The sequence below is a fragment of the Anabrus simplex genome, chromosome 2 (genome assembly GCF_040414725.1).
Source record: "Anabrus simplex isolate iqAnaSimp1 chromosome 2, ASM4041472v1, whole genome shotgun sequence".
Classification (NCBI taxonomy): Eukaryota; Metazoa; Arthropoda; class Insecta; order Orthoptera; family Tettigoniidae; genus Anabrus; species Anabrus simplex.
Window position 1 is genome coordinate 680,169,008 of NC_090266.1, and position 21,206 is coordinate 680,190,213.

At 42.4% G+C, this 21,206-nt stretch overlaps 1 protein-coding gene across 1 annotated transcript in view; it reads left to right on the forward strand.

The window, feature by feature from the left end:
* LOC136864362 (myosin-4) overlaps positions 1-21,206 on the forward strand; it is a 635,412-nt gene that overhangs the window by 136,082 nt on the left and 478,124 nt on the right. The gene's annotated exons all lie outside the window — the stretch shown is intronic.

Sequence of the window (21,206 nt, forward strand, 5' to 3'; positions counted from 1 at the left end):
CCCTAAAGAGACAACCTTTCTTCACAGCCATTTGGTAAAATTAGCTGCTTTTGAAGCTGCTGTAGTCTTCAATGATATAAACTAAGACAGGATTGTCATTCTTGCAAAGTTTGGATATGGACCCTGGATTCTTTGCACAAAACACAGTAGGCCTACAGAAATTCAGCAACATGCTTGTCATGAAAACAATATGATACTATTCTGAACATGGCACAATAACAAAGAGGAGAGGCGACAAGAGATTTGCAGAGGATCATGAGGGAGAGAAACAGTGTAAGGAACTACATTGCTTTTATCATTTTCACAATATTCAGAGCATATGTGCATTTTTCTTTCTTTCAAAATTATCAGGATTGTAATGAAACTTGACACACTATTTCTAGCATTTCTTGATATGGCTATTATTTTGGTAGGTGGGATTTCACCAAGTGGTATGAAAAAAAAAGAAAAAAAAAAGCTTATAACCTCCATCTAATAAACACCTCAAAATATCATTTGAAAAGACTGTAATTATGCCCCAAGATCCAGCATCATTAAAACGAATAAGCATAAATGGTATTAGTCTTATATTTGAAGTACAATGAGCCACTGTTGTGAGGCTTTTGTTGGAATTTTCACCCTGTCAAGAATTCTGGCTGTAGTGTTCTATGAATGGCATCACATATAATAGGAACAAATCCACTGATGTATTGTGAGCAATCCTAAATCTGTATGAGTCACCAATGTCCAGAAACCTATAGGCCTAAATAAATATATTTCCACTGTTGATTGTAGCACCTTCAAATTATGAATTCAAATTGATGTACATAACAGTTTTCAGTCCTTTTTATCAATACTTTATTATAATCCTGTAGAATGCAAAGAAATGTACCTGCCACTAATCTTTTATTTGATATATTTTGCCACGGACATACAGTAGTTGTTTCGGAGGTGAACATCACTTCTAACTTTAAACCTAAAAAAATCGTTGTGAATATTGAATTTAACGATAGTGTCAGCCTTTCCTCAGAACTTATACTTTTCCTGTAATTTGTTTGCATGATGTTTATTATTGACTTCATTTTTTCCTCTAATTCCTTATACCGTAATTATTGATGGGCATTCGGTAATAGTTCATGAATTTTTCTTCGTCATTCCACAACGAAGGCACACTTTGGTGGAATCTCCATGGCTCTTTACCTTGTCCACTGCGATCGTCTGGTTCTTTCCTTTCTCCTAATATATTCATAGGTTAGAATCATATATCCACCCGAATTATCGCTTTCATAACACATTCTTTTTCTCTCGTGAATATGAATACATCTGTAGCCTGTACGGTACTGGGCGGGAGTATCAGCTGTTTCCGTGCAGTCGATCCCTCTCGATCGATGAGCAGTGTGACAAGGTAAATAAATTTAGTCGTTAGTACTCGATGTCAGTTGGTCGCTCTTGATCGTTCGATGCCCTGTGTGACAGCGGGCTTAGTAAAGAAGGGTGTATCCGTGCGTAGAGAAAGTCGTCGTACTAGATAAGGGTTTTTCTTCTGTAGCAGTAGGCAGTGCAGTGGGACTGTTACCTGGAGGTTTGTCATATAAACTGTATATAGTGAAACTAATTATTGTTGGTGGTTTGTGGATTTTTGTATATTTCCCTTTTGTAAACGGCAAAGACGAGTTGGTCTCATCAAGTGATTATTATTGTTGGTGGTTTGTAGATGTTTGTATATTTGCCTTTTGTAAATGGCAAAGACAAGTTGGTCTCATCAAGTGATGATTATTGTTGGTGTTTGTCATATTTTATTTTATTTTGGGAGTAAATTCATGGAGTGAAACTTGTAGTAAATTTTTTATCGGTGGAGTAAGGATGAACCTGGCATGCTACTCAAATTTAATTTCAGGGGTAAACAGTATCAGGTAAGGTTACAAAGCAAGTCTGGAGACTCGTCAGCCTGATGACCGTCGCCTTGGGAGGGGGAGCTCCAGTTCCTGTACATTTTTTCTGGTGGCGCCCAATTTCGTTATTTATACTTTATCCTAGTGACCATTCATCCATTTCGTATTTTCAATTTCGCCAAAATGTTACACACTAGTACATTCGCTTTAAATTTTGGAAGCAAAAATATATCTCAAAATGTCGATGGTTGACTACAACGAACAATACAAATACTAAAACATTCTTAATAAAAACGTAAAAATAAAATCTTTGGCACACTTTCAAAGAAATTAATCGTATATGAATGGGGTAAGGACTTGTAGGTTGATCGGTCAGATTGTGACGAAGTGTGAGTTTTTGGCGGATGTTGTAGGTATGTACGTGACGTGCGTCTTGTACTGATCTAGGTACCTCAGTGGCATTTATCCGTAGAGTTGCTAGACAGATAGGGCCGATTTCCTGAACGAGGTCTGGGTAGTGGTTTTAAATCATGGTATTAAAACAACGGCCACTGTCTGAATCACCATACGATTTCCGAAACCATGTAGAGACGCGGCGCTTGATTTTACGTTATTAGGCTTTGTTTTTACATACGGCCGCGCAGAAAAAGGTCCTGATCGATATTAAAACTGAGGTAAATAGTGCATTATTTTGTTCTGAGGTAGGTCATTGCTATGTTTACTAATTGACAGAAACAATTTTCGTGCTTTACTTTCATGTATTCCAAATTGGCTCCTTGGTTGAATGGTTAGCGTAATGGCTTTCGGTTCAGAGGGTTCCGGTGTTCGATTCCCGGGCGGGACGGAGATTTTAACTGCGTATAGTTAATTTCTCTGGCTCTGGGGACTGAGTATTTGTGCTCATCATGAGTTTGTTTGTGCATCGAAAGTAAACACGAGAACCACCCAACCCATTTCAGTAATTCTTTCATCATTAGAAAAATTATTTCTTCTAGATTATTATAATTCAGGAGAGCTGGTGGTTTTTAAGTGGAAAAAAGTGAGACAAATTGTAAGTTCGTAACCCTTAAAGGTGAATACGCTGCCTGAACAGCGTGAAGAGGAGTGTAAATAAGGTTAGGGATGGTCTTCGTAAAGAAGGGTGTATCCGTGCGTAGTCGTCGTACTAGATAAGGATTTTTCTTCTGTAGCAGTAGGCAGTGCAGTGGTACTGTTACCTGGAGGTTTGTCATATAAACTGTATATAGTGAAACTAATTATTGTTGGTGGTTTGTGGATTTTTGTATATTTCCCTTTTGTAAACGGCAAAGACGAGTTGGTCTCATCAAGTGATGATTATTATTAATACCATGATTATTATTAAGGATTCGATCCCCCCCACGGCAAGTGTCTTTACAATTCAATATTCTACAAAAAATTAACATTTTCTCCTAATTCTAGAAATATTTCTGTGTTTCGATTCATGATTTACCTCATAGAGTCAGAAATAACTGGTGAACTGTAAGTCCTACGAAAGAAGGAGCGTACATATACTCCATGATTTAAAATTAATTTTATTATGAGAATACCCATATGCATTTTCTTCGTAATTCTAACTTTTCTCCCGAACATTGTTGCACTTTATGTGTCAAATGAGCATTTCAAGCTTGCGACCCGGAGCGCTCGCACGTCCAGTGTGGACTATGGAAAAGCGTAGGTAATATTGATGTCCAATAATGTGAAAACCACCAAAACCTTCAGAAATTGATCTGAATAATAAGTTAACGATCAGTGTTATAGGCTACAATATGTGTGTTCGATTAGTAATATTTCTTTAGGAAGTGTTTAAGAAAGCACTCGCATTTCTTCTACGACAAACTGAGCTTGCTTGAGTTCGGCTAATGAGGCGAGGAGACCGTAGTGTAGTGAGGAAGACATAGATTAGGGAATGGCCAAGTTTCCTGGATTCAGTGGGTTCACAATGGTTTCTTGCACAAAATGTGAAGTGCTTTTTTTTTTTTTTTTTCAACAAATAGCTGCTACACAGGTTTCCATCAGTAGCCTGGATTGATCACACTGGTATATATTTGGCGGTCCTAAAGTGAAACTATGAGCCAAACTGAAACCAAGAAATAAGGCTGAAACATGGGTTCATTTACAGTTTTATCAATGTAAAAAATATCATGCATTTTAGTGTTAAATCAACAATAAACTGACGTGTTCTGGCCTGTGTACACGTTAATTTGTTTCTTGGTAAAGTTAACGCTTGTTACAGTATTAACTCGGCTACAGGTAATTTCTTCTTTATTATCCTCCTTCTTAACTCGTTAACATCATGAAATTAACATTATAGAACACGAGAAGCGCATTATCTTATTCTTAGAAGTTTATTTATTCGACAGCATGTTCTGGAAATCCCATATTACTGCTTGGTGCGTAAAATTTCATTAGGCGAATGAAACGACTTTCTACCAGCCGCCTGAATTGATGTATAATTAATTACATGCCTTGCGCTTTCTCAGTGTTAGTATTTGTTAGGAAGCATAAAATATGAACCAGATTTGGGACAAAATGTTAACTGTACCATATTTTAAAACAAATTGGCTTTCCCGAGAAATAGGATAGTTTTCGTTGTTGGAAAGGCAGATTTTATTTTCCTTCAAGGAAAATATTTTCGAAGTAAACATACATACACTGACTGACAGAGCAAATGCAACACCAAGAAGGAGTGGTTCGAAAGGGATGAAAGTTGGGGAAAAAACAGAGACGGCACGGACGAATAATTGATGTTTATTTCAAACCGATATGCAGGTTACACAATGCGCACGGCATCGACTCAGTAGGATGTAGGACCACCGCGAGCGGCGATGCACGCAGAAACACGTCGAGGTACAGAGTCAATAACAGTGCGGATGGTGTCCTGAGGGATGGTTCTCCATTCTCTGTCAACCATTTGCCACAGTTGGTTGTCCGTACGAGGCTGGGGCAGAGTTTGCAAACGGCGTCCAATGAGATCCCACACGTGTTCGATTGGTGAGAGATCCGGAGAGTACGCTGGCCACGGAAGCATCTGTACACCTCGTAGAGCCTGTTGGGAGATGCGAGCAGTGTGTGGGCGGGCATTATTCTGCTGAAACAGAGCATTGGGCAGCCCCTGAAGGTACGGGAGTGCCACCGGCCGCAGCACATGCTGCACGTAGCGGTGGGCATTTAACGTGCCTTGAATACGCACTAGAGGTGACGTGGAATCATACGCAATAGCGCCCCAAACCATGATGCCGCGTTGTCTAGCGGTAGGGCGCTCCACAGTTACTGCCGGATTTGACCTTTCTCCACGCCGACGCCACACTCGTCTGCGGTGACTATCACTGACAGAACAGAAGCGTGACTCATCGGAGAACACGACGTTCCGCCATTCCCTCATCCAAGTCGCTCTAGCCCGGCACCATGCCAGGCGTGCACGTCTATGCTGTGGAGTCAATGGTAGTCTTCTGAGTGGACGCCGGGAGTGCAGGCCTCCTTCAACCAATCGACGGGAAATTGTTCTGGTCGATATTGGAACAGCCAGGGTGTCTTGCACATGCTGAAGAATGGCGGTTGACGTGGCGTGCGGGGCTGCCACCGCTTGGCGGCGGATGCGCCGATCCTCGCGTGCTGACGTCACTCGGGCTGCGCCTGGACCCCTCGCACGTGCCACATGTCCCTGCGCCAACCATCTTCGCCACAGGCGCTGCACCGTGGACACATCCCTATGGGTATCGGCTGCGATTTGACGAAGCGACCAACCTGCCCTTCTCAGCCCGATCACCATACCCATCGTAAAGTCGTCTGTCTGCTGGAAATGCCTCCGTTGACGGCGGCCTGGCATTCTTAGCTATACACGTGTCCTGTGGCACACGACAACACGTTCTACAATGACTGTCGGCTGAGAAATCACGGTACGAAGTGGGCCATTCGCCAACGCCGTGTCCCATTTATCGTTCGTTACGAGCGCAGCACAGCGGCGCATTTCACATCATGAGCATACCTCAGTGACGTCAGTCTACCCTGCAATTGGCATAAAGTTCTGACTACTCCTTCTTGGTGTTGCATTTGCTCTGTCAGTCAGTGTACATACATACATACATACATACATACATACATACATACATACATACATACATCTTCGTTATAAATGCTATGCATTTCACCGTTCAGTCTGCAAGCCACTGTGAATTATTTATGTGCCTCCTCAATCCTCTATTTGCAACTATCTCTGTGACATCACTTAGTTCCACATCTCTTATCCTTAAATAATTAATACTGAGTCTATCTTCGCCTTGGTCTCCCTCTGCTTTTTTTTACCCTGTATAGCAGATCCTATTATTCTCCTAGGTAATTCAGTAAAAGGTCCTCTATTTGTTATGACATTAAGCCATCATTTGGGCAAATTTAAAGTTCGTTCACTCACAGCGGGTCTGACACGGAGGCGTAAAAGTCATCTAAGTTTTTTTTAAGATTTAGAATACAATTATTTCCATTTGAAGCTGATTACACAAACAAAAAACAAGTGGATGTCGAACGGTATAATAAAAGACCCCAGCCAATATGAGACACAAGAGACCTCGTGTTGTCTTCGTGAAACGCAACACCCTTTAGCTCAGACCTATTCAGGGAATGTTTAGGTGCAATTTTTTCAACGAGCTGCAGTAGACCTTTGAATATACCTTCTGACTGTATGGGATTATAGTAATAACCAAGTGTCTTATTCAAACTTGAACGTTGGTGACGTAGTCGGTGCCCCCAGCTACGTCAGATGTCACTGATCGCGTCACCGAGCTCGATAGCTGCAGTCGCTTAAGTGCGGCCAGTATCCAGTAATCGGGAGATAGTGGGTTCGAGCCCCACTGTCGGCAGCCCTGAAGATGGTTTTCCGTGGTTTCCCATTTTCACACCAGGCAAATGCTGGGGCTGTATCTTAAATAAGGCCATGATAAGACCTATCTCTGTCGGTGCGACGAAAAACAAATAGAAAAAAATCAAAAACAAAAAAAGAGTGATCGCGTCCTGAGCCGGAGTTTACTTGCGGTTCCTTTTCGCTCCTTCTCTTGCCAACACCTCATAGACTACCCATCCAAGAGGCCTACCAAGTGACAGCTCCTCAGCCCGCAAGCATGCAAATTACGAGGTGACGCGTGGTCAGCGCGACAAATCTTCTCGGTCACTTTTCTTGGCTTTCTGGCCTTCGTACACCTTTGATATCGATTCGAGGTACGTTAACTGCCCAGCGGTATACTGATGAAATTCATTGGCCAATTGAACAACCCTTTAGGAATAAATTAAGTGACAATGCTCAACCTCATCGAGTTGCATCAGTGAGGAACTTCATGACAGAGGTGGGTATGAACAATATGAATAGGACAGCTAACTCACCGGATATAAATCGTATTGAACATGCATGGGGCAGGTTGAAAACCGCTATTTTTGATCGACCACAACCTCCACAAACTCCTAGAGCTCATTAGAGTTGCCCAGATGGAATGAGACCTTCCTCCTAAATATAATATCGATTTACTGATCGCAAGAATGCCACAACGTGTCAGGGATCTGAACAACGACAGAGGAGGCCATACACCGTGCTAAGGCAGAATGAAGAAGGAACAACATTTACAAAAAAATTACACAGTCACAAATTGTAACCTTTTCATTATAACTGTTTATTTGCGTTAGATATTGGAACGAAAAGAGCCTCCGTGGCTCAGACGGCAGCGCGTTGGTCTGTCACCGCTGGATACCGGGGTTCAAATCCCGGTGACTCTATGTGAGATTTGTGGTGGACAAAGCGGAGGCGGGACAGGTTTTCCCCGGGTACTCCGGTTTTCCCTGTCATCTTTCATTCCACCAACACATTCCATTATCATTTCTTAGCATTTATCACTCATTAATAAATCACCTTGGGAGTGGCGCCCCATTGTAATAACAGCCTATATATGTTTCATTCATTACATCCCTGACCCGGTCAATGACTGGAAAACAGGTTGTAGGTTTTCATTTTCATTGGAACAAAAAGCTGAGTTAGTAAAAGTTTACATTTCCAGGATGTGTCTCTCTGTGATACAATAACTAACATTCTGTAACTTTATTACTGCATTGCACACTCGATATTCCAAACTTTTTTGCGGTATATAGATAGTCCGAGCGTAAATATTCATTTAACATCCCGTTAGAGAAAACTCTGCTCAACTGCCTGTCACCTAATCTAGACTGGTGATACATTTATAGCCCGTAATATCTACCTCGTCCGCCTCTGTGGTGTAGTGGTTAGTGTGATTAGCTGCCACCCCCGGAGGCCCGGGCTCGATTCCCGGCTCTGCCACGAAATTTGAAAAGTGGTACGAGGGTTGGAACGGGGTCCACTCAGCCTCGGGAGGCTGGAAGTGGTTTTCCGTGGTTTCCCACTTCTCCTGCAGGCAAATGTCGGGATGGTACCTAACTTAAGGCCACGGCCGCTTCCTGGTTTATCCCTTCTAATCTTCCCATCCCCCCGCAAGGCCCCTGTTCAGCATAGCAGGTGAAGCCACTTGGGCGAGGTACTGGTCATTCTCCCCAGTTGTATCCCCCGACCCAATGTCTGACGCTCCAGGACACTGCCCTTGAGGCGGTAGAGGTGGGATCCCTCGCTGAGTCCGAGGGATAAACCAACCCTGGAGGGTAAACAGATTAAGAAAGAAAGAAAGAAAGAAAGAAAGAAAGAAAGAAAGAATATCTACCTCGTAGACTGATATCTTCATTTCGGGTTTCTATTCCTTACAATGGAAGCAAGGAAGGGCACTCTTTGTCTAACTGATCAGTATTGGAAGCAGAGGCGCTGTTATGTCTGTGTAGTTCGGATGAATTTTCTTTGGCAAAATAGATTATATTAAACATTGCTAATATCCAGAAGATTTTCGTTTTAGAATACAGCATCTCTACATCGGAAATGGTCATCGCCATGGTGTAGGATTAGGAGAGTAGCTTTCTGCCTGGTTTGCCCGGTTTCAGTTTCCATAAATCGTACAAGTTTAGATTACTTTGTGGATGTGGGAGGGGGTGCACTACTTATCGCTAGTTGCTTTACGTCGCACCGACACAGATAGGTCTTATGGCGACAATGGGACAGGGAAGGGCTAGGAGTGGGAAAGAAGCGGCCGTGGCCTTAATTAAGGTACAGTCCCAGCATTTGCCTGGTGTGAAAATGGGAAACCACGGAAAACCATCTTCAGGGCTGCCGACAGTGGGGTTCGAACCTACTATCTCCCGAATACTGGATAGTGGCCGCACTTAAGCGACTACAGCTATCGAGCTCGGTGCACTACTTATCAACAATAGCAGTGCACTTTTTCTGCTGCCCTCATCTCCCTTAGATGGCATTTCTGCTGCAGTTAAAAAAATAAGTTGGTAATAATTTAATGCCTGTTTTGAAGTTCTGCTTGCTTTCGATTTCCGTACTTTATCGTGAGACACTGTATGTACACTATTTACAATTGTTTTTGTTAAGTATGCCTGTAAGAACCTTGAAACCTGGCCTGGAATTAGAGCAAATTTACAACACACTGACGACGACAGCATAAGCGAGATTAATTCCTTGAAACTTGGGAAGAACAGCAGTTGGCGTATGCCGTTAGCATATACAGTGAACTGGTGTCCGTCTCCTCTGAAGGTAATGATGGACGGAGGCCAGGCCCCAGGGAGGTATGATAATAGCAGCCAGAAACTCGTCCCTTGTCACGCCATCACTCAGGCGTACCACCTTTGTTCTGGAGTATTTTACTGAGGGGCCAGAATCTGTAACCGACACTGAACTCACTTTACAGCATTGATCGTCATGGAGAACGATAATTCCCACTTATCACATCTCGTTATGAAATACTCCAGCTTCAAACTGTAGGCCTGCATTAAGAGACCAAGCAGCTCCTATATCTTCAATGTTAAATTGCTCAGTTTCAGGTATGCTTAGCTGCTAAGTAACTGAATTCAGATTAATGATTCTTTCTGTTATTTGTAAGAGTCACGTCTACGTGCTGAACATAATATTGAAACAATAGTGAATAGAATATTTCTTTTGCAAATTAAATCTTTTTTGATGTAAATATTCAGAGCATATTTCTTATTTACAACCTAAGTATAAATCAGACGTTAATAAATTTATACTTAACATAAAGAAAAGATACTGCAATATATATAATTATAGGCCTATATATGCTGTAAATCTGAAGATCATAACACCAGTATTTTCTGAGCTGAGCGTACTGAATTTCTGAAAGTCACAAACTGAGAATAGTGAGCTAAAAGTCAAGGCGATCAGAGACATAACATTTGTTGATCGGAATCCTCCTCCAGATTAGGTTGTTAAAAGTTTCGTTTGGATTCTGCGAATGTTTGACAGTGTGGCCAGCAGGAAGAATGAATATTCTTTCATAAGGTAGCCTATGTTCAGAAACTCTGGGGGATGAATTCAGAGAGTTGCAACCTACAAAGCTAACGCATTAGAAGAATGAATGAGGCAGTACAATTATTCACACTAACAAACGAATTCATTTTAATGTATTTTTAATGATTTCCATGGAATTAAACTTCGGAATGTGACATAACATAATAATGCATCCAAAACAACAACAACAACAACAGTTTAGAACATTTTGTCCCTAAGTTCTGGCTTGATCCCCTTAACCTGTGATATTTCCATTTCAAATTCCATTAAAGGTATACCTGTGAGGCATCTCCTGGATCTTAATCGTATTTCCCTACCCTTCAGAGTTCGTCTACTACATTCTAGAAAATTTCACTCGGTTCATTCTATTCGCTATGCCTTCTCGTATAGAGAGTTTTCACAGTTTTCCTACCGTGGCAATTTCATATTTTCTTCCAACCTATATTCCTACTTATGCGTACCCTTAATCACTTCAAGTGCTACGTTTACGTGAGCGGTCGATATTCTGGTTTGATGCAGATCTCCGTCCCACCGTACTTACTTATCCGGCGCTACAGCCCTGTGTGAGCCTTGGCCTCTTCTACGATAGTCCGCCATCTACTTCGATCCTGAGCGGCTGGTCTCCATGGATGGATGTTCATTGCCCTCAGGTCGGCTTCAACTTCATCGCTTCATCTATTAAGGGGCCTTCATTGTCGCCGTCTTCCGTCCGGTTTTCTCGTAGAAGTCTTCTCAACAATGCTTTTTTTACAAGGTGAGGCCGTTAATTCCACCCCCAGTCCTGTCCACTGGCTGGGAACATTGAATTTGGAGCATCCTACTCCTGGACAGGTTGTCTTCACCACGACTAAAGAGCCCCGTATGTCCTCAACTAATTAACCGCAGTGAGGTCCATCCTAACGTGTACTATGCTTAACTTAAAAAATACAAAATGAAATACTTTACGTCGCACCGACACAGATAGGTCATTTTTTTACGATCTGCTTTACGCCCCACCGACACAGATAGATCTTATGACGACGATGGGATAATAATTTCGTGTGGCTATTTCTAGCTGAGTGCAGCCCTTGTAAGGCAGACCCTCCGATGAGGGTGGGCGGCATCTGCCATGTGTAGGTAGCTGCGTGTTATTGTGGTGGAGGATCGTGTTATGTGTGGTGTGTGTGTGGTGCAGGGATGTTGGGGACAGCACAAACACCCAGCCCCATGGCGACTGGAATTAACCAATGAAGGTTAAAATCCCCGACCCGGCCGGGAATCGAACCCGGGACCCTCTGAACCGAAGGCCAGTACGCTGACCATTCAGCCAACGATTCGGACCGACGATGGGATAGGAAAGGGCTAGGAGTTGGAAGGAATCGGCCATGTCTTTAATTACGATACAGCCCCAGCATTTTCCTCGTGTGGAAATAGGAAACCATGGAAAACCATCTTCAGGGCTTCCTACAATGAGGTTCCAACCCACTATCTTCCGAATGCAAGTTCACAGCAGCGCGCCCGTGACCGCACGGTCAACTCGTTTGGTCAGACAGATCTTATGACGGTGACGAAATAGGTAATGGCTAGGAGTGGGAAGGATGCGACAGTGGCCTTAATTAAGGTACAGCCCCAGCAGCATTTGGCAGGTGTGAACATGGGAAACTACGGGAAACCAGTGGGGTTCGAACCCACCATCACCCGAATGCAAGCTAGCAGCTACATGTCTCACCCGCGTAGACAAATCACTCGGTGTATTTTAGGTGACCAAATATATTCTCTTGAGGAAGGTCTTCCTTGCTTGAGCTGATCTACAGAGCATGTTATCTCCTCCTTGCTTTCGTCATGATTGGTTATTCTACTACCTAGTAACAATATGCGTTTACCATTAGAAGTTCAGTGCCTAATCTGATACCTCCTGTATCCATGACTTCATTCGACTGCATTCCACTTCTTTTAGTTTAGATGCATTTATTGTCATCTTGCATTATTTCTCCAAGATTTTGTCCATGCCGTTCATCAACTTCTCTTGAGTCTAGAAATTAACCTAGTACATATTATTTCAGCTGTAGGCTGACTGAACTCAATTGCCCTGTGCCTCACTAGAAAGGGAAGTCTAATTCATAAATGCCTCGACTTCCTAACAAGGAATCGAACCAAGCGCGTCTGCATTGTTTTGACTACACAGGTCCTTAAGTAAAACAATGTTATTATTATTATTATTATTATTATTATTATTATTATTATTATTATTATTATTATTATTGTGAAAACTCTCATTTACTGATAACTATTTGTCCGCATCTGGAAGGTGAACGTTATAGGGAGGGAGGTTGCCCAATCTTCTTCTTCTACCGCTTTTCCCACACCTGTTGGGTCGCGGGTGCAAACTGTGTCGCACATGTGGATTTGGCCCTGTTTTACGGCCGGATGCCCTTCCTGACGCCAACCCTATATGGAAGGATGTAATCACTGTTTCCTGTTTCTGTGGTATGTTGTCTGAATATGAAGAGGAAAGTGTTAGGACTAACACAAACACCCAGTCCCCGGGCCATAAGAATTAATCAGAGACGATTAAAATCCCTGACCCGGCCGGGAATCGAACCCGGGACCCTCTGAACCGAAGGCCTCAATGCTGAACATTCAGGGAAGTTGCCCGATCCTACTGCAAATTTGTAACATGCATTATGTGCACCCTATAAATGAAACTGATCACTTTAAAAGAACAGAAAAGTGAGTGATAAGAAAAATAATGCATGACTGATCGCGGTAACTGGAATTTGGACCCATCAGTCAGGAACGTCTTCCAGCTAATGGTACTGGAGGGCTAGCAGGTACAGTACTAGAGTACACGTAGTGTGTTCTTGTCATTACACTACACATCTGTACAGTCCTCAAAACCAATATGTATATTTTTGTAACACTCAGTACAGCGTATTAGATCTCAAAATCCCAGTTCTGTCTGTAGTCAAGAGGTAAAGCAAGCTTTGGGAGTCCCAAACAGCTGCCCATGCCCGTAACTGAGAGATTCCGTAAACCAGAGTTAATTTTATAGTTATTTCATTATTGTCTCAGTTGGGATGTAAGAATCTGCCTGGATTTGAGATGTGTTCGTTAGGAGAGGTTTCACTATATTTGTAATTGTATTAATATTCTCTGTCGTCTGTTGTTGCTTCACGAATCACAGATTTAAACTAATGACATTCATTTTCCATATTTTCAATATCTCGGTTTAGTTATTATGTTTTAACTTCTCAGGAGTTGTTATTTACACCGAAGTGCATTACCATACAATCATTATAGTGAGTAAATAGCGTAAAATAGTAGCGGAAATACGTGGTGGAACTCGCGGACAGTCAAAGGGGGCTGTCATCCGAGCGTCCGGAGACTGCGGCTGAGTGAGTTTCAAGTGCTTACGTTTCTGTAGACAAGAAGTAGGTGGTAATTTAAAACTGGTACAATATAATTAGGTCCCGAGCATGCAATGCGGTAGATTGGGTTCCGACTCGAATATGGGTATAGGTAAATTGAGTCCCAGATAGCACCTGATTCAGGTGAGTATTGAGTACCAATATTTTTCAACGTCCAGCCTGTTAGCTTGTTTTTTTTCTCTTTTGCTAGTTGCTTTACTTCGCACCGACACAGATAGGTCTTATGGCGACAGTGGGACAGGGAAGGGCTAGGAGTGGGAAGGAAGCGTCCGTGGCCTTAATTAAGGTACAGCCCCAGCATTTTCCTGGTGTGAAAATGGGAAACCACGGAAAACCATTTTCAGGGCTGCCGACAGTGGGGTTCGAACCTACTATCTCCCGAATACTGGATACTGGCCGCACTTAAGCGACTGCAGCTATCGAGCTCGGTCAGCCTGTTTGCATTGCCCAGGGAACACCGTGTCGATGTTGACCGTATCTTCCCCAAAAAATTGTTAAAACTTTAAAATAATTAAAAAGTATGAAGGTTAACATTCAAACCATGCTGCTTACACGAATAAAAACGTAGAATTATTCTCATGTCGCCATCAACGTCACTTTTCTCTCCACCAATTACACTTTTATGATGGTAAAACTATTAAAACAGACTAATTTCTCGTATGAATTTCTCCCGTTGCAATCAGCGTCATTTTTTCTGCTAAACCCTGCCTTTTCGAGTCTATATTCAGTCTGTTCTCCTGTACTGTTAGATAATTGTAGACTTCTGATTGAAAAACTTTTAATTGTAAAATCGATGGGTGAACTTTTAAGCATGAATTGAGGTGAGAATAGAGGGATTCACATATACTGGTAGTTCTGTTTGTAGAGGTAGAACATTCACACCATAGTGGAGAGGCAGTCTAGTTCTGTTGTATTTAATTGAAAGCACAAACCCAGGAACTAATTTACCGAGATCGAGGACCCTGTTAACCAAGCAAATAAGGATCGTAAACTCACCGGGGCTCAGTTTACATAGACCCTTGTCACTTGCTTCTCACCGAGAGGCTGCGGTTCTAATCCTCGCCAATGCATATAGGGATTTGAAATGAAAAGTTACGTCCTTGGGGTTCGGATTCCACGTAAGACTGAAGTTGCTGTGACTGTGATCACGATATTAAGTTACGTTAAACTATGAGCGTCCGCCTCTGTGGTGTAGTGGTTAGTGTGATTAGCTGCCACCCCCGGAGGTCCGGGTTCAATTCCCGGCTCTGCCACGAAATTTGAAAAGGGGTACGAGAGCTGGAACGGGGTCCACTCAGCCTCGGGAGGCCAACTGAGTTCGATTCCCACCTCAGCCATCCTGGAAGTAGTTTTCCGTGGTTTCCCACTTCTCCTCCAGGCAAATGCCGGGATGGTACCTACATTAAGGCCACGGCCGCTTCCTTCCCTCTTCCTTGTTTACCCCTTCCAATCTTCCCATCCCCCGCAAGGCCCCTGTGCAGCATAGCAGGTGAGACCGCCTGGGCGACGTACTGGTCATCCTCCCCAGTTGTATCCTACGACCCATAGTATGAAGCTCCAGGACACTGCGAAGTTGCGGGTACTGCTAGTTTTCCTATATATAGATATTCGTCGCCATAAGAACTATCTGTGTCGGTGCGACGTAAAGTCAAACCCCAAACCCCATGGTGCAACAGGCCCGAAGGGCCTTGGCCTACCAAGCGATCGCTGCTCAGCCCGAAGGCCTGCAGATTACAAGGTGTCATGTGGTCAGCACGACGAATCCCCACGGCCGTTATTCTTGGTTCTCTAGACCGGGACCGCCATCTCACCGTCAGATAGCTCCTCAATTGCAATCACATGGGCTGAGTAGACCTCGAACCAGCCCTCAGATCCAGGTAAAAGTGCCTGACCTGGCCAGGAATCGAACTCAGGGCCTCCGGGTCAGAGGTAGCCACACTACCTCTACACCGCGGGGCCAGCTGTGCGACGTAAAGCAAATTGTAAAAAGAAGTATATGCAAATACGTATTATTAATGCAGCTGATCTTAGCAAAATTTAGGTTCGCAATTACATGTTTCATGTTAAATTAAGACAATTAAAGCATGTGCACACACACACACACACACACATACATATATACATATATATATATATATACTGCATAGTTTGGACATTTGGTCGTATTTCGACTTTAAGGGCATATTTAGTGCATGTTTAATTTTTTATGGCAAACACCATTTTCAAAAATTCTAGACTTGGGTAACACAAATAACATTCTGCAGACCATTATTTATTGTACGATGGAAATGCCGTGGTAATCTTGTAAACGCGGCGTTGAGTGTACAGGCGCTCAAAAACAGGATAAGTTCATCGCAGGTAAACTTTTCTCAAATACAATTGAATCTACAGATATAATGTTTGCTGTGTGGATCCATAGGAATTTTATATATATGGGGGGTGAATTACACCTATAGTAATTGTAATCATTAAAATGAAGTCACAAAGTATATTCAATGCGAGGAACATACAGTACCATATGAAGACTCCACTTCCAAAACTGCCTACACTTTAATAAAGGTTTTTCTAATAATCGCGGAAAACTAATAACTCCATTCATATTGGTGGCAGTGGCCAACTTTTTTCAGTTTTATAGCTGGGTGAACAGACATTCATTATAGTCATGATTATGAAAATGAAGGCGAAGTTATTAAAGATTTTTAGTTGGGTGTAGAAAAGTTTGGAATTGTACAGTGGAATGAGAGAGTTTTGAAAATGACTATCATTTGGATTAAAGTAATATTATAATAATATACATCCCTGTAAGCAGAAATCATAGAAATATAACTGTCTAGAAAAAATGGCAGATTGACCAGGGACACGGGGAAGAAGCATATTCTTCTGACAATCAAATGGCAGTTGAACTGTTTTTTTCTCTAGGAGTTTTAAAGTGTTTATAAAATGCTCTTTCTTTTTGCGTATGCGCCTTAAACTTTGTCATGAATTCAGTTTTTTCATGAGGCACTTTACATGCGACAATAAGGCCGTTAAGTCTGATGCACACAGAGCAGGCATTCGTTGCTGGAGATTTGGAGCCAATATTGAAGGATGTAACCAGTCACCACAGATCTGCATTTAGGGCAACCGCCCAGGTGGCAGATTCCCTATCCGTAACAGACACCTTTCTGAAAAAAGAAAGTTATATCTATCCGACTGATCCTTGAGTTCTGTGCAATAAGTTTTCCAAAACTTTTTAATACTACTGTCACTAGGAAGATATTGCCGTGCAGACGTTTCTCTACCATTACCATAGTAATAACTGACTCCTTATGGCTCTTGAAAACATTACTACCTTTATCACCACCGCTATTTTCTTTAGGGATGCTGCACGTGTTCATAACTTTCCGACTCAGATTCTGTATTCGAAATCTTCAGATTCTATGTACACAAGAACCTCGCCATAAGACCTATCTGTGTCGGTGCGACGTAAAGCAACTTGCAAAAAAAGAGTTTTGGAGCAGTACACAACGTGAAAGGAGAGTGTTTTGGAAATGTACATCAAATTTGAAGCTAAGTTACGCAGCGAAAGAACAAGTTTATCCATATTTGTTAGAAGAGTTTGTTGAGAGATTAAAACCCCCATTGCCTCATTTTTCTAAAAAGTGGAAGGAAGCAGTTTTAGAAGTGGAGTCTTCATATGCTCATTCATTTTTTGAACGACTATGCATAAAATTAAATTTCCAACTTCTGTGTAGAAGCAGCAAGCAGTTTGAAACACAGGGCATGGAGCCTTTAGGAAGTTTGAAGGTGCGCTTGATGTTGCCATCGAAAGTGTGGAAAAGCTAGACGAAAAAGTAGCCATGAGGTCAAGGAGAAATGTCAAATGTCCTTACAAAGAACAATGGACTTAAGACGCTAAGGGAAAATAGCGAAGTCCTTCAAGATTCTTGTGAGTGTAATGTGGACATAATCTTAGCTTATTGCCCGATTTTAAGTTTTCCCCTTGCTTTTCGAGATGTTGAAAAGATATATTCTGGACATAAGTATACTTTTAAGGGACAGAAGAGAGTGATAATATGTTTACCTTTGCAATGGATGTTCTTGTTATGTTGGTAGTGTTTTTCACGTGCTGTGTACAACAGAAAGCTTGTAGAATCAATGTTTGTAGTGCATACATAATAATGCATATTTCGGAATTTTATAGTTCTAATTCCATGCATGTTTTGAGACTTTTAGTACATATAAATCTTAACACTGCTTATAAATTTTCCCACTCCCAAAGTCTTCGTTATAAAAATGGATTTTATTGCCTTGATTTCACGTGAGTTAATGTGACCCATGTGATCATGTTAAATCACTATGGAATACAAGCAATTGGACTGACTCAGTTGACCTCCCGAGGCTTAGTGGACCCCGTTCCAGTACACTTGCCACTTTTCAAATTTCGTGACAGAGCCGGGAATTGAACCCGGGCCTCCGGGGGTGGCGCTAATCACACTAACCTTTACACCACAGAGGCGGACTGGTCATTTTTTTACAATTACAAAATCGCTATTCCTTTTAAAGAAGCACGTGATTTTGTACCACATGACCAAGTTTTTACTCCATTACCCATTCTTTTGTGGAAGGAAAACGTGTATCCATCGATGATAAATTCCACCCCTTTCACTCAGAATTGATTCCATCTCCATTTCACCTGAACACATACACAATGAATGACGTACGTCAGGCCTGTCAAGGATACTGACCACTACTAGAGGGTTGTGGCAAGCTTGGCAGTCGTGGCGAACGACTTCTGATGACGTACTTTGGTATGGGTCAGCGTACTGTACCCACAAACGTCTCTGTAGTGTTAACAGAACACTATAACCTTGGGACAGTTATAAATGAAAAATCTTACATTCATTTCATGTAGTATGTGAAACTGAAAACAATATGTTCGTTCACATTCAAATAGATTTCACATAATTGTATTACCGAGAAACCTGTGGTAATAAACATCCTTTTTGCTTAAATGATTTCTCCCTCAAAATGTGTATAAATAACAGATAATTTTAATATTCTTGTCGAAAGATGAGGAGGGACAACTTATGTATAAAAAATACGTATTCAATAACTATAAGCTTGATCATATCCATAACATAAATATTTTATTCCACGTACATACGGTATACAAGAATATGTTTGACATTTCGTACCATTTCCCTTAATACGAAATTAATAGTAATAATTAATAACAAATAAACGAGATTTGAGTTTTATTCAAGAGTCAGGTAATAGAAAACGCGGCTAAATATACAGGGTGTTAGGGGTATACGTGCAGATATTAAGCTAGACGGCAAAGAAAAATACATCTCACAATATATGCTATGTACTTTTTACCTTGTCCTATTAGTTTGCCCATAACTGAGCCAAATATTTCAGGACCTAATGTGTTTTGAACGGCCGTAGCAGGATATGCCGGTTACGTCATTCTGTCCACGCGTAGTGGAAGCACAGTAGCAGAGTATAGGGCTTGTTGAACCTGTTTCTTATCGCAGGCCAACGCATGTTGTTGTGCACTTCCCCTAAAGCCTTGGCAAGTAGGAGAGGATGACTCACGTGCCAAGCCACTTGCTGTACTCGAAAAGCGGTCTAGGGTACTCTGTGTGAAATGTACACAGAATTCTTACAGTGACCTCGAAGATACGTACCAGCACATACATGCGAATCAAGTATTGTGTAGTTGTGTGTGATTTTTAAGACGTCAATGGCATTACTCAGTGATCCCAGCTGACAAAATGAAAGGAAATAGTTAATAAGTAAATTAAAAATGAGCGCAACATTTCTGTGCTCTTATTGCGACAGTCCACGATGAATTTCTGACAATAGACAATGCGAGTTTTCTATGCTTATTCATAAACTTTTCAGGTCAGTGAAAGGACGGTGGACACTGAAAGAAAAGGTTGTAAGTATTCAGTCATACTGTTATTAATGAGACAGATTTCAAAAACCGTAGCTGCAAATATGCGTGAACATTACTCGAAGGAAAAATAGCTACTGTGGATTTGCTTTGCTAGTTACTTTACGTCGCACCGAGACAGATAGGTCTTATGGCGACGATGGGACAGGAAAGGGCTAGGAGTGGGAAGGAAGCGGCCGTGGCCTTAATTAAGGTACAGCCCCAGCATTTGCCTGGTGTGAAAATGGAAAACCACGGAAAACCATCTTCAGGGCCGCCGACAGTGGTGTTCGAACCTGCTATCTACCGAATACTGGATACTGGCCGCACTTAAGCGACTGCAGCTATCGAGCTCGGTCTACTGTGGAATTGCCGCCGGGCATTTCTAATAGAAGGCTTATTCTTCTTTTTCCTAATCTGTTTACCCTCCAGGGTTGGTTTCCGGACTCACCACTACCGCCTCAAGGGCAGTGTCCTGGAGCGTGAGACATTTTCCTAATCTGTTTACCCTCCAGGGTTGGTTTCCGGACTCACCTCTACCGCCTCAAGGGCAGTGTCCTGGAGCGTGAGACATTGGGTCGGGGTATACAACTGGGGAGAATGACCAGTACCCCGTCCAGGCGGCCTCACCTTCTATGCTGATCAGGGGCCTTGCGGGGGAATGGGGAGATTGGAAGGGATAGACAAGGAAGAGGGAAGGAAGCGGCCGTGGCCTTAAGTTAGGTACCATCCCGGCATTTGCCTGGAGAAGTGGAAAACTACGGGAAACCACTTTCAGGATGGCTGAGGTGGGAATCGAACCACCTCTACTCATTTGACCTCCCGAGGCTTAATGGACCCCGTTCCAGCCCTCGTATCACTTTTCAAATTTCGTGGCGGAGCTGGGAATGGAACACGGGCCTCTGGGGGGTGGCAACTAATCACACTAACCACTATACCACAGAGGTGGACAGAAGGCTAATTACTGGACAGTAAGTGCCGATAGGTAATGTAACGGACCCGTTTAATTAAAACTTCCGTAATAATAATGTTACTACTACTGCTACTACTACTACTACTACTACTACTACTACTACTACTACTACTACTACTACTAATATCTTAACGTTTCACTAACTAATTTTCACGGTTTTCGGAGACGCTGAAGTGCCAGAATTTTGTACCGCAGTACTTTTTTAAATGCAAGTAAATCCACAGACACGAGACAGGCGTATTTCAGCACCTTCAAATACCACCGAACTGAGCCGCCATCGAACCTGCCAAGGTGGGATCAGAAGACCAGCGCTCTATCGTCCGAGCTACTCAGACCGCCATTGGAGCTTAGAGTAAGTTGATCGTGCGGTTAGGGGCGCGCAGCTGTGAGCTTGTATTCTAGTGATAGTGGGTTCGAACTCCACTGTCGGCAGCCAGGAAGATGGTTCTTCGTAGTTTCCCATTTTCACATCAGGGAAATGCTGGGACTGTACCTTTATTAGACTTCGAACGCTTCCTTCCCACTTGTATCCCTTTTCTCTCCCATCGTTGCCGTAAGACCTATTTGTGTCGGTGCGACGTAAAACAATTTGTAAGTACATGTTTCG